The sequence below is a fragment of the Mustela lutreola genome, chromosome 11 (assembly GCF_030435805.1).
Source record: "Mustela lutreola isolate mMusLut2 chromosome 11, mMusLut2.pri, whole genome shotgun sequence".
NCBI lineage: Eukaryota > Metazoa > Chordata > Mammalia > Carnivora > Mustelidae > Mustela > Mustela lutreola.
The window spans coordinates 9,679,153-9,693,980 of record NC_081300.1 but is presented as its reverse complement, the minus strand read 5'-3'; positions in this window follow the sequence as shown (position 1 = coordinate 9,693,980).

Here is a 14,828-nt window from a genome sequence, read left to right as displayed (position 1 = left end):
CTTCTTGGTAGAACTAAATGGTAGACCATAACTAGCAGAAGACATTTCAAGTAACTTCCCTTGGAGGTGAAATGTGGCTTTTACCTCATTACTCTTCCACTTTGTCGACTTCGGAACTCTACACCCCCCCCGCCCCCACCAAATGGCCAAACTTGCTTTTGCTTTGGTCCCCCTGTAACTATGCTTATCTCATTCTTTTCCCTGTGGTGTCCTCTGCCCAGCGAACCCCAGTTCTTTCATCATCCTTGTCTAGCGCAGATGCTTCAATTTCTCTGTAAATACCTCTTAGGTTTCCCTAGTAAGAATGAATTATTCCAGTACTCTATGATTTGTATCTATATTCAGTCTTTATTTATTTATTTATTTAAAGATTTATTTATTTATTTATTTGACAGACAGAGATCACAAGTAGGCAGAGAGGCAGGCAGAGAGAGAGAGAGAGAGGGAAGCAGGCTCCCTGCTGAGCAGAGAGCCCGATGCGGGGCTCGATCCCAGGACCCTGAGATCATGACCTGAGCCGAAGGCAGCGGCTTAATCCACTGAGCCACCCAGGCGCCCTATATTCAGTCTTTAGATCATTTGTTTTGTGCTTAATATTTCACCTGACTCCTGCGCTCTCTTCAAAGTTCCTCAAGTCATTAGCAGTTTCTCAATCCCTCTGTAAACACTGCTTGTGCTTTTGAAATGAGCTGGACCTTTAACAGTTGGGTTCCCATAGAACATTCCCTCTGCTGCTGACGTTCATTCTCAAGCAAGGGTTCTCCTTTGAACTCCCAAGTACAGAAATTCCTCCAGAAGTGTCTGGATGTCCCTTAGGGGACCCAGTGTGGCTTCTAGCTTCATGAGAGTTGGGGGAAAGAGGAGCCCAAATGCAGAGATTCCTGTAACTTTTTCATAAAGGAGCTTTGGAAACTGCCAAGGAATTAGTGTTAGTAAACACTGTGAGGAAATATGCAGACCCTTTCTCAGAACAAAACATGTGGTGGGGGTTCTTTCATTCTGTGGATCCAAAGTTCCTCATGATGCCAGAGCAAAGTGAATCATGGGGAATTCTTCTGAGCTCTACCATCTACTAGGCAAATAGTTAAACTTACCTCTGATTTTTTTTTCAGGTTTATTCACAGCAGTATGATCATTTCCACTTTGTAGTGAATGAATTAGGGACAGACATTGTGGTCTTTCGGTTTTACCCCACGTATCTTCACTGAAGCAGGATGCACCTAACTTCTCAGTATTTCCAGATGAGCTTTCAGGTTAATTCATTTTGAACAGGCATCATCTCCCAGTTGGGAGTGTGTTGAGATAAATAAGAACTATTGCTAAACAATTCAAATCATTGGCAGAAGGGGTGATAGGTAAATGGCACCATGCAGAATAAATACAGTCTTGTTTCCTGTGGACAAAAAAATGGATAGCTCCAAATACTGCTTCTTCCACACATGAAGATGGTACAAAGTTAGTTAATTATAAATAACGCATCCAACCATAGAAGAGATGAGCTATATGTTACGTTATTGCACATTAAAAACCTTTATGAGTGTGGCAAGAGACACGTATGCCTACAGCTGCTAAATTCAGAATCCTGGAGCGGTATCTTATTTTAATATAAGTGGAGAACAGTACAGTCTATCACTCTAGGAATTTCTCACTATATAAAAGTTTCTCAAATCTATGTGAACTTTTGCTCGTGATTTCAAAGAATTTATGAAAATTTGTTTTCTTTATTTGAACGTCTTCCAGCCCTATCCTCAGCCAGCCTACTTAAAACAGAGATGGTATTTTCTGGACTAGATCCCCCAAGGCAGGAGCCTGCTTGTCTGCTGACCTTCCTTCCTTCCTTCCTTCCTTCCTCCCTTCTATTCCTTCTTTCCTATTTCTTTTCTTTTTTTTTTTTTTTTAAATTCTCATCGCCTAACCCAGAGCCCAGCACTTTTGTCTTGCGTGTGTGTTGAATGTTGAACATGAATTATCACCTTCATTTTATGGCGGAAGAAGAAAAAGTCATAAACGGTTGCTGAGTTCTAAGCAGAATCAGATACTTTTTTACTCCAACTGTGCTGAGAAGCTTGTTACCACACAATCAGTAGTTGGAGCTTTCTTGGGGTGACTTAATTCAAATGAAAACTAAAACTGGGAAGTTGGCCAACATTTTAAGGAGAATTTCTGCAAGAATCTTCTGTCTTCAGATAGGTAAATTCCAAGTCCTGAGCCTTAGAACATAAGGTAAACACAATATCGCTTTACAGGAAGATAAAATGGAAGCAGTAATACAAGCCAAAACACTACGTAAAGTCCCTTGACCGAAATCTTATTTGTCCATGATCTGTTATTCTGGTGGACTCTTGACAATCGGGGAAAAGATATGCAAGAAGCAATTGCTGTGCATTCAGCAGCTGACCACACACAGATCCCCAGTGCACGGGCTTGCTCCAAAAGCAGGCACTGCAATCAGGGGATGACTTTGTTATTCTTCTTTAGCATAGCTCTTCCATGAGATGGTTTTGGCTGTGAGAGCTCAGATGCAGATTTCCTGAACCACTTACCAAGGCCAGATGTATATTATATTGATCCATGAGCACTGTTAGAACTAGTGTTTTCCCCAGAGTTGGGAGAGATAGCAGCTGCGAATGTACAGAAACTGACACCAAACTTAAGCTGCAAATTTTATTGCACAATTGGCCAGCAGTAATAGGCCACACCAATAATAAAGACAAAACCACAGATTTAAAGCAGGCAGTAGAATCTAGAAATACTCTTTCTGCAATTGCTTTGAATACAAAACGTCTCAAAATGACAGGGAATTTGCCTGCAGAGTTGCTAATGAAGATGTGGCTGTGTGTGCCCTGAGTTTGTTTATCCCGCTAAGCAAGAGTCTGTATGACAGCAACTGGATTTATAAAAATTTAAAAATACCACAGCCAAATTCTGGAGAAAGAAGTTTCCCCAGAAGTCTACTAAAACCCTGGGCTCATAAATGAGAGGGTTCCTTGCTCCCACATCTGCATAACATACAGCTTTGCTTTCACTATGAAAGAAAATTTTAGGCCAAGTGAAACTTACAAGGGGAGCACAAGATGGGGCTGTTTCCCCTCTCCCTCCCCCCTCTCAGAGACAAGTGGTTCTCAACCTGGGGCAGATCTGAAAATGTCTGGAGAAATTTCTGATTGTTCCTGCTGGGGGATGAAAGACTGTGGACATCCAGTGGGGAGGAGCCAGGGTTGCGATTAGACATCTTATGAAAGGCAGAACAGCCTGCCCCTGACCCCAAATAAAACACTATCCTGCCTAGAATGTTGACACTGCTGAGTCTGAGAAACCTCATCCTGGTCCACCGACTCTAAAAAGTATGTTCATATTGTTGGTAGTTGTTCAAATCGAGTCTTAAATTATACCCTGGACTTTTCATCACCTCTTGGCTATTAGTTCCAGAGCCAGCCATCACCCAGTTGGTTCATACATCTCTTTCTGTTTACCAGATACTGGGTCTGTCTCTCTTTGCTCGAGCCAAGACACCCCTAAGCCCAGCTATGCCACCTGAAATAAGAGCCAGGGCTGAATTTCCAGGCACGAATGGCAGTAAGTTAGTAAGTTCCCCCAAACAATAAAGGGAAGACATGGCTTTAGGGTTGTGAGAAATGCCCTTCTGATGTTAAAACAATCCCATCCCTTTACGCACACGGGCACACACGCACGCGTCCATGCACACCCCGGGCACCTTTCTTATTCTCTGAAATCTTTCTTCTAGGACAGCGCTTCCAAATTAAAATTCTTGAGCCCCTATAGATCAGAAAAATCAGGGTGTTGTTTAAAATGCCAATTTTTCAAATCTGTCCCAGCCCTAATGGTTAAGAATCCCTAGGTGTATGATCAGCTAAGCTGCACTTTTCAGATGTGGCACACCCAAATTTTGAGAGTCGCTGTTCTAAGACGAGAATTCTCATTCTTCTCTTGCCCACACACCTGGGGGAATGTGTCTGAGGGTTTATTTGGGTGTGTAACCAAGCCATCCCCAGGCTGACAGGAGCACAGGGTCTAATGAGGGCTAAGAGTCCGTGTTGCGCAACAGCCGGGACACTTGTAGGGAGGAAGTTATTCTGTAGCTGGCTTGATTAATTTATATGCTAATTGTTTACTCACACATGAGTGAGGTAAATAGAAGGTATAATATGGGGAAGAGAGAAAAACTAAGACAATGTGGGAACAGTGGGACTCGTTTTGCACATTTTGGGGGCAAACTGATGGAATGAAAGGTAGCAGAGAGGTTCATCCTGGGTCTGTGAGGGGCCAACTTGCCAATTCTTTACAGATTGCCCAGAAAATAGTGAGGTTAGCTGTGAGCAGAAGGAACAGGCTGTTCTTGTATAATCTCAGCCCGTAACCTTCCCTGGTCGCTGTCAGCTTGTCAGATCCAGCCGCCTGTGCGCCAGTAGACGTCCTCGCTGGAAAGTCACGGGCAAGTAAGGCTTCTCTCTCCACCCATCTAAGCCCTGGAGACGCCATTCCTCTACACAAGTTTATATCACCTCCCTTCTACCACCAGGCAGAAATAAGTTATCCTTTCTGAACTCCAGATTCCAAGTCTCAGGAGAGAAAAGATGATTGCACAGCATGGTCAGGGTTACATCCGAACTCACACAGTGATGGAAAGAGGTTCAGGGTTAAGTAGCTCGAACGTTGCTACGGGGGCTGACATTTGTGGGTTTGGGGTATCAATGATCATCAGAAAACAGAGCAGGCTCATATTAAAAAAAAAAAAATCCACTGTAAACTAACCTATCAGAGGGTCATGCTTCCCCGAGAGGCATAGTGAAAGCCGTGGATTTGATAGTGGGAGGTAGAGGTGGGAGAGGTTGAGGTAGGGCTGGGACAGCAGGAAGAAGAGTGGGGGGTTAGCGTAAATTCTTCAAAAATGTCTACAAATGGCATAATGCAAGCTGACTCCTCTCTCTTATCCTCTTTGAAAATTATTTCTTTGGCAGGATTTATTAAATTTGCCTGGTTATAAAAATCACCTAGAAGTGCTTATTAAAAATACACAATACGAAATCCTACCCTAGAATGATGGGTGGGGAACGGGATACAAGTGATTCGTATTTCTAAATGCCATTTTGATCACGCAAAACTGGCAAATTACCCTTAGAGAGCGAACCTTTTTAAAATATTGCCAGCCACTTACAATAGAACATAAATTAGTTTCTGATCCTGAGAGCAGTTTGATGGAGGATAAAAGGTATATATGTGAGTGAAGTTAGAGAGCTGTGTTGTCCACAGTAGCGGTTACTTAAATTAAAATTCATTAAAATGAAATAAAATAAAAAATGTGGTCTCTTAATTTCACTGCCTACATTTTGGACATTTAATAACACTTGTGATTAGCAGCTATAATTTTGAATACCACAGATTAGAGCACTTCCTTTGTTGCAGAAGTTCTCTTGGATAACACTATAGAGAAGGGAGGGAGAAAAAGACGTTAGAATATTCATAGCGGAAGTCCCCCGCCGTAGGCCTGTGCAGAGTTAGTACATAGTGATCATAACATTGAAGATGATGTTGACGTACTAATGCTTGTGGTAACAGTGACACTTACTGAGCATGTAGCCTGTGATCCTTCAGACAACCTGCATACCAACCATGGCACCACACTGTCTTCCTACTGGGTAATGTATGTGGAATTCAGAGCCCCAAGTAGCCAGATAGTCTGATCTTTGCAAAGAAAGCCAGAAATCTGGATTTATATGTGAAATAGCAAGATTTTTTTTTAGTGGCTTACTTTTTTTTTTTTTTTAAACACCATGAAGGCCAAATAAAATAAGAATGTGAGTTGAATTCGGATCATACAAGGGAAGGCTTGGACTTTTGATTTAGAAGCTGGATGCTCTGAAAATTAATTTCCTGATTTTATCTTTGTTACACCAATTCTATCCCAGGAAATCAACTTTCATTTTAATACAAGAGAGAAAAGTACCATTCTTTTTCTTAAGTGATCTACTGCTATGACCCTGCTTAGTCTGGAACAGTCAAAGATTGATGATATATTCAAATAATAATATTTACATCAGCAGAAATGTGCTACACTTTATTTCCTTCATGTATTCAATAAATATTCACTATGCGATCAAAAATGCACTAGGCCAGGCACTGTTTGGGGGAAACCTCTACAGGGGGAAAAAAAAAAATTACCAGCCAAATGGAGCTTACCTAGCCTTATGCAAAGAAAAGTCATATTGAAAAGGCCCAAGAGTTAGGAATAATTACTTCAATTATTTTCTGTATTTTAATCATTACTTCATAGGGTTTAAATATCTTTGAAGGATTCTCTGTATCTCACTAGTGAGATATATTTATTTTCAAAAGCACATTTAAACTGATGAGAGTGGAGAGATTAGTAGTGACTCAGGAAATGGGAACATGGATAAAAATCGAATCGTGGAGAGAAACCCCTAGGACGTTTGCACTTTTTCAGAGAGCTGCACCCCTTCTGTTAGAATCCCTGGAGTCCAGCCAGGCCCCGAGCAAGCTGGCTGACTACTGCAGAAAGGAATCCTGGATCCTCTCTTGCTGACCTGTTTCCAGACTTTCCAACTCAGCTAGCCAGAGGTTTCCTATAGACAATGAGGGAATTCAAAAACAGCGCATGCGGTGGTTCAACCATTTATCTAGGGACTGTTGAGGATGAGACTGAGCCATTTCCCGGCAGCCGGCCATCGAGAAGGCTCAGGAGGAAAGAACGGGCTCATCCCGCTGACACAGGCGTCACCCTGGGCCAGAGCTTTCTATCAGAGGATAGCAAGACGAAAATATTCTCTCTTGTTAGTGATCATTTTAAACTTAAAAAAATAAATAAATAAATTGAAAACAGAGATGGGCAGAGCCATGTTTTCCTAAGACCTTGATGATAAGAGCCACTGAAGGCACTTGGTCATTGCTTGTGCTGGAAATGCTGATTCAGGGGCTGGAAGGAAATCTGAAAATTGGTGTTCGTGGTCACTACATCGAGTGATTGTTATCAGCAGACAGGTGTGCTAGAAAGTGATTCACTCCTATAATGGCCTAGACTTTTGAGCGAGGTGGTCCTGGGTTGGAGTCCACGCTCGGAGGCACTGGGCTAGTTACATAACTTTTCTGAATATAGATGTCCTCATCTGCAGAAATGGGGTTGGAAATTTACTAACTGCAAAGGACAGTTGTGACGTTTCAGTGAGAAGAGGCAGGCAGTCCGTACAGAGCTCCGGGAGTAGTCTGCGAAGGCTCTCTATAGTTAAAAAGCAATTTTTCATAATTTGTCTCATTTAATTCTTCTAACAATCATCGGAATGATACCCGATTCACTCCGTTTTGTACGCAGGCATCCCTCCTTTTATTGCTCTTTGCTTATTGTGCTTCACAAATGTGCGTTTTTTACAAATTGGAGGTTCAAGACGTCAGTGGCGGAAGTCACTGCCAATGGGGCAGGAAGAGCAAGAGAGCGAGAATCTGAGGTGGAGCCTGAACACGGGACGAGATTGCTATAACCTCGCAACAAAACTTGAAAGGACAAGGGGTTGCTTCTTATGGATGAGCCAAGAAAGGAGTTTCCTGAGATAGAAACCACTCTTGATGAAGACGCTGTGAAGATGGGTGAAATGGCGACAAAGGACTTAGGATAGTCTCTAAACTTAGTGGATAAAGCAGGGCCAGGCTTGGAGAGGATTGGCCCCCAATTTCGAAAGTTCTGCTGTGGGTAAAGTGCGGTCAAACAGCATCGCGTGCTGCAGAGAAATTGTTCATGAAAGGACAAGTTAATGGACGGGGCCAGCTTCCTTGCTGGGTTATTTGAAGAAACTGCCACAGCCATCCTGAACTTCAACCACCGCCCTGACTGGCCAGCAGCCATGAGCATCAAGGCAGGACCCTCCATCAGCAAATGATCGGGACTTACTGAAAGCTCAGTTGATGTGCAGCATTTTCTAATAACAAAGTATTTTTTAAATTAAGTTGTGTATATTTTTGTAGACTTCCTGTTATTGCACACGTAACAGACTATGGTAGGATGTAAACATAACTTCTTTATGCACTAGGAAATCACAAAATTCACTTGATTGACTTTACTGAGGTATTTGCTTTATTGGGGGCCTGGCCCCAACCCTCAATATCTCTGAGATCTGACTGTATTAAAAAACAGGTTAAGAAAAATTCCGGATGGAAAATATCATCTCTTAGGATAATGTGACAAAAATAGTGCACTGGTGTCTAGCAACTTGCTTTCTGAATTTGTCTAATTTTAAAAACCAAGAGTATTTTAAGGACACAGCTAATCCACTTCTCTCACTTTACAGGTAATCCACTTCTCTCACTTTACAGGTAAAGAATCTGAGGCCCAGTGAAGTAAAATAATTTTTTTCAATGTGTGAGAGAGAGACAGACCAACAACTCGGGTTTTTTAATGCAGATCTGCAGTCCTGCCATTGCATGGTTGAAAATGTGATTTATCTTCAAATAACTCCAATGAAACATATTTTGGATTTGCTTCTGCTGATATTAAATTAACTTCTAAAAAAAACTATCCTATATGCTTCTTAAAATAAAGCAGTATTTCGTGGAATTATCTGGTTTACATCTGTACCAAAATTCTTTAAGAAACCTTTTAAAAACCTCAATTTCTGTGTCCATTGGAGATCCTTTTGGACTCAGATTCTTGGTGGGGTATGAGAATTTGTACTTTTATCAAGTTTACCAATAATATTTGAGAACTAGCTAATTAAACTATTATGTCCTTGAGACCAAAAATTGTCCTTTTTTTTTTTTTTGTATTTCCATCTGTTCCAGCCAGAATTTCAGGCAGCCACTTTTCACTCAGTTAACTCTTATTGAATTGAACGGTGGTGAAATCAAATTATGGCAAAATGTTTTGATTATATAAAAATCCGGGAAGCACATGTATGGGTGAATCATTTCCAAAGATATCATTTATAAAATTTTATCTGAATTAGAAACATAGTTTTCTTGCCAGATACACTCCTCTTTCTGGAGAATATATATATGAGAGAGAGAGAGAGAGATTGGAGAAAATTAGCCTTCAGACAAATGGAATCTGGTTTAACAGAGAGGGAGTTAAAGCCCAAATATCAGGCCAATTTTGAAGAATGTTAGCTTGGATATCGCTCTCTATTGCTGCATAACAAATTATCCCAAAACTTGGCAGCTGAAAACAAACAAACGTTTCTTTTCTCAGACAATTTCTGAGGATTAACAACCGGGAACAGTTTAACGAGAAGTTTCTAGCCAGGGTTTCTCAAGCGGCCGCAGTCAAGATGTCTGTATTTTAACCACGTTACACTGAGTGAGGTGGTGTGAGGCCCAGTTCAGATCAAGAGAGAAGCTGGAAAGGGTTTGAGACTTTTGTTGCTCCCAGCTCCCTGGGGACAGCACAGTGTGCCAAGCAAGGCCACTTAGGGAAGGCACCAGGGTGAGTCACAGGGCAGAGGGAGACGGAACTGAGGCAAAGGCCTTCCCTGTGTTTTGGAGGGAAGGGAAGAATGACACAGGGTTAGCCAGTTTAAGACTGGACAGTTTAAATAACTTCCCTGGGTTCTGGGCAGTGGAGCCCGGAAGTCTGGTACCTGACCCTGGTGTGATAAGGTGGTGTGTATTGTTCCGGAGTGTGAGATAAGGGGGTCGTTGGGGTGTAGACATAGCCACACACGAAAAGGATTGACTGGCCTCTAGCCAGGACCTCAAAACTAACTCAAGGCAACATGTTTAAAAATGATATTACAGTGGGCCCGGGCTGACAGCCTTCTGAGGGCTTGAATGGGGCTCAGGGGGCTGTTCTTCAGAAGGCTCACCCACGTGACCATTGGTGTAGAGTTTCTGCCTTTCAGTGGCGGGTGGCCGGAAGGCTTAGTTCCTCATTGCATGGACTTCTCCACGAGGTTGCTTGATTTTCTGAACAACATGGCAGCTAAAGTCCCCCAGGAGAAGGGAGTCAAGAATGAGAGGAGAAAGGAATTATGTGTTTGCTCAGTATTACGATTCCATTTGCTTTTTTGGTTTTGTTTTGAGGGCTTCAGTATAAAAGTCATGGTTACAGAAACAAAAGAAAGGTCATTTCTTTTCATAATTTTTTTACGTGATCATACAGTAAATTCTAAAACACTATGGCTTGCCATTATATCAAAACGACCATTAAAAATAAAAATAACCCAATATGTAAACTGATTTTCCCAAGCACATTTTCAGATTTATTCATTCATTTATTCAGCAAGTATTAGTAGAGTTCCTATCATGTGCCAAGCCCTGTGGTAAGCATTGCTGCAGAATAGGAAGAAGAGAGACGTGGTCCTCGTTGTCACTGAGTATACATTCTAGTGAGGAGAAAAAAACTCCATTGAAATATTAAGGTTAATGCGTATACAATTTAGAACTGAATTACAAGGAAACACTTGCATGGTACTGTGAAAGTGGACAAAGAATACAGAACAACAGGTTATAGAAGAAGTAACTTTCTGGAGAAAATGGCCATTACTCTTTGGGCCGGATTCTGAACTATGAGCTGTGAAGGCAATGAGGAAACCAGACCATTCATAATCAGTTGAACTTTCCAGACCATTCATAATCAGTTGAACTTTCCATTGTATGTTTTAAAAGTTAAGTTATCTCCATTAACCAGGAGATCTTCAGTGGTTTACTATCTCAGACAATAGTATTACCTTTGGAAGTTCTTCAATATTTTACTCCCTTGTCCCATTTATAACCTTTTTATTAATCTAAGGGTCCTAGGGGTTCCTGGGTGACTCGGTCAGGTAAGGTAAGGTGTGGCTTCAGCTCAGGACAGGATCCCGGGATCATGAGACTGAGCCCTGCTTTGGGCTCCCTCCGCAGTGGGGATCCTGCTTCTTCTTCCTCTCAGGAGGGACCCTAGACTGGGACTCCACTCCCCCTTCCAGACATCTTCCTCCTTACCCTCAGCAGAAGTTATTCCTTCTTCCTTGAAACCAATACACTGGAATTCCCTGACTAGTTAGCAGCAAGATTTACAATCTACCGTTGTCTTCTCTCAGATTACGGTGCAGGAGGGGTCCACTTCTGCTTGGGATCCTGCGAATTATTCTCTCTCCTGGCCTAGCAATTAATGACGGTTTTCTCACCTCTCACTCACTTGTTACTCCAATCCATTCTGGTTTCTTCTCTTGCCATTCCCTGAAAGAACTCAGTCCGAGGAGCCCTTTCATACTATGTCGCTAAATCCGCTAGACCTTTTCTAGGTCACATCTTACCTGACCTCTCAGTAGCATTTGACATTGTTGTGTGCTCTCTTCTTGGAACAATCACTTACATGGGCAACTGTCCACCTAGTCCCTCAACCTCTTTAGTAGCCACTATATGCAGACGTCCTCCAAGTCCTGGACCATCTACTCTTCTTACTCTATCCTTCTCACTCATACAATCTTGTACATGGTTGTATCTTTAATAGCCACCCATAGATTGTTAATTTCCCACATTTACATAGTCAGATCAAAGTAACTAAATGTTTTCTTAATATAAGGACCAGTTGAATGTCTCAAAAGTGAACCAAAATTCACAAGCCAAGCTCAAATGTGTGAAGCTTCCTACCCCAACCTGGTCATCTTCCATCACTTTTTTCTAGAGAGGGGCCCAACATGTAGTCACATAAGTCAGAATGACACTTAGGTCACATGCCTCCACCTCTCATAGTTTGTCGGGCACCCTATTCTGTCAGTTCTATCCCCTCAATATTTAAGATAATAGCATTTGCTTTATTTTCTTATTCTCTACAGAAGTAATGAGTTGTGTGGATACAGTCATGGACAAAGCAGACCATAAAGTCAATCTAAGGTTAGCTTGTGCCTTGAACACAGCACAAAGAGGCTGGTATTTGCAACAGTGCTACACACGTCATTAACGGAGCTGCATACAGAAGGAGCTGGGAACATGGCACACTTATATACTGATGTTCTGGTGTAGATTTAAAAAAAAAAAAAAAAAGGGCCTCAGAGAAATAGCTGCACATGTGAGCTGGAAGAAGAGGAAGTGTTTCCAGAAAACAAGATTCTTTCCTTTTCTCTCTTCCTCCTCTGTCACTCTTACCTCTTCTTCCTTCTTTTTTTCCTTTTCGCATTGACAATTTTTTATTAACTCTAGCTAGGTTTAGAGCTCAAGGTAGGTGAAGGAACCAAGCAAATAAAGCCCCGGTTCCCATGGAGGCTTACTGTACCTTCAAATGTACAATAAACACACGTACAAATAAGCATATGATTTTACACAGGAAGAAATCCTAAGAAAATAAAGCCAATCAGGGAGCAACAGAAGCCCTTGAATGCTAACTCAGAGACCTTTTTAAGGGGTGATATTTGAGCAGAAACAAAAAGAAGTTACAGAACAAGGCAAGAGAATGTCAGGCTAAGGGATCAGCTAGTGCACAGGGCCAGAGACAGGCCCATGCTGAGTGGGCTGAGACCGCAGGGGACCCGTGGGGCTGGGGTGCACTGGGAGGCTGTGGGGCATGAGGACTTGAAGACATAACCAAGCACCACACAGGGCTGGGAGAGACACAGGATTATATTCTTGGTGCGATGTGTAGCTATGAGGCAATTTTGAGCAGGGACTAGAAAGTCCTGAACTGTGTTTCCAAAGAATTTCTCTGACAGGAAATAAGTTAGAATGAAACAAGATCAACATCAGGAAAGCCAGTGCAGCCTGTAGAAATTAGTAACTTTGTGTGAGGCAAAGCTCCCAAGCATGGCTGTAGGCAGAGGAGATGAGAAGAGACGTTAACTGGGATGTGACCCTCAAGGAGCGGAAAGGCTGTGGAAGCTTTGTCCACATAGACGTGTGTATCATCATAGAGCCAATGATAGATTTTGCATGAAGTTGTGCCACGAGATCGGAAGCACACTCAGCAATGGCATTTCCAAATTGGAAAAAAAAGCGGGGGGGGGGGGGTTGGGGTGGGGGAGAGATTTAAATAATGAACAATGTTGAAATAAGAGTATGGTCTCTTTAGAATATACACTTCCTGGGGTGGAAGAGGAGACAGAGTTGGGACCATTTATTTAGATGCTAAGGACCGAGTCACAGGTTCAAAATAATTCCAGTTATGTTACTGTTCTATTAAGTGCATTTGCTAAATTTTTACATCACATGGTCTATTTAAATTAGATTAAATTTTATGGTTTTTTTTCTTTAAAAAGGAAAAAAAAAAAAAAAAAAGAATCCCTGATAAAAGATTTTGGAAATGTTAATAAAACATTAGACTTAGAACATCAAAAAATTAGTTTAACTGTTTTCTCTAAAGAAGAGATAAACTTTTACCTTAGTAACTGTTCTGTAAATAATGTTACTTACAGAAAATGAAGTTTGGGGCACCCAGGTGGCTCAGCTGGTTAAGCATCTGCCTTTGGCTCAGGTCTGGTCCCAGGGTCTTGGGATTGAGTCTGGCACACCAGCTCAGCAGCCGAGTCGGCTTCTCCCTCTGCCTCCCACACACCCTGCTTGTGCTTACTCTCTTCCTCTCAGACAAACAAATAAAATTAGAAAAAAAAAGAAAAGAGAAAAATAAGTTCACCTTTATGGAGATTAGCTTTTATTATTTCCTTTAAACTCGGTTTTGATACCGTCTTTAACATCATTTACAGTCAGCATTTATACTATTTGTGCATGTACTATTTTCTCTTCTGTCATTAATTAGTATACCATGTAAACGGATAGAAATACCAATTTAACAGAAAGATTTGAAGACCACCCAAGTTTTCTTAACTTGTGTAAAGGAAGTTGCTTTGCTCTGCTGTAAATTATCATTAGAGTCACTGCCAGAACCTAGTAACTCATGTTCTGAGAGCCGATCAGGATCCTGACTCGGAGAGCATGATAATGAGAGTTTCTCCATGGGGAGGTGAACGGGATGGAATGAAAGGTCATGTGTAAATTCTAAATTTTGAAATTATTTTTCACATATCTCTTGTTTGTATTTTTAGCAAAAGTACAAAGAACTTTCACCATGGCAAGTACTTTATGCTAACAAAAACCATTTCTTTTGAACTGTGCTGTTACAGACTTCCTACATCTCATGAAAAGCAATGCACTTCTTGAACTGAAGATATATTCTTCTCCTTCTATCTTTGAACTGCTCTTCTGTGTTAAAAAGCAATTTAAAATCAGGCTTTAAAAACTTCTTAAATGTATAATTTAAAATGCAAGTCTTGGGGCACTGAGTAGCTCCTTGGCTAGGTGGCTGACTCTTGGTCTCAGGGTCATGAGTTTAAGCCCTGTGTTGGGTTCCATGCTGGGTGTAAACCACTTAAAACAGAACAAAACAAAACAAAACAAAACAAAACAACAACAACAACAAAAAACCATGTCAGCCTTAGAGAATTTTAAAGTGGATCCAAATGGCTACCATTTTTCCATTCATTTAATTAACTTAATTTCTATTTTTCTTTCCAGATTCTATTATCCTTGCATTTAATATTTGTGCTATAAATAATGTTATTCAATGTACATTTAATTTGAACTTATTTTTGCTTCTAAGTATGTATTATTTTTTAAGGTATGAAACCCAGTATTCTTCAGTAACTTCAAATATATCATTCTAGTTTTTTTAAGTTACTGTTTAATTTTTCTTTTGAAAGAGAAGGAGAGAGCATATGTGCACATAGGGAGAGGGGGGCTGCTGAAGAGGGAGAGAGGGAATTTTAGGCAGGCTCCACACAAGTCAGTGAGGGAATTGATCTCATAACCTTGAGAACATGACCTGAGCTGAGCAAGAGTCAGCCACTTAACTGATTGAGACACCCAGGTACTACATTACTGTTTAAATTTTTAAAGCCTTT